This window comes from Juglans regia, unplaced genomic scaffold, assembly GCF_001411555.2.
Source record: "Juglans regia cultivar Chandler unplaced genomic scaffold, Walnut 2.0 Scaffold_2793, whole genome shotgun sequence".
Classification (NCBI taxonomy): Eukaryota; Viridiplantae; Streptophyta; class Magnoliopsida; order Fagales; family Juglandaceae; genus Juglans; species Juglans regia.
Genome location: NW_023357590.1, coordinates 1 through 204, shown reverse-complemented (window position 1 = coordinate 204; position 204 = coordinate 1). Strand labels below are relative to the sequence as shown.

The following is a 204-nucleotide window of genomic DNA, read 5'->3' as shown; positions in this document are numbered from 1 at the left end:
GAGGTCACCCATCCTAGTACTACTCTCGCCCAAGCACGCTTAACTGCGGAGTTCTTATGGGATCCGGTGCATTAGTGCTGGTATGATCGCACCCATCAAACTAATTACTTAAAATTCATATAATCCTTGAGCGACATACTAGCGTTCTTCCGATCCCAATCCAAACGGAGATCTGATCCAAACCCATGGCTACGCGATGGGCAG

At 48.0% G+C, this 204-nt stretch overlaps 1 pseudogene; it reads right to left on the bottom strand.

Moving 5' to 3' along the window:
- LOC118345515 lies at window positions 1-94 on the bottom strand (annotated as a pseudogene; the record flags this gene model as incomplete).
- Between the last annotated feature and the right edge of the window lie 110 nt (window positions 95-204).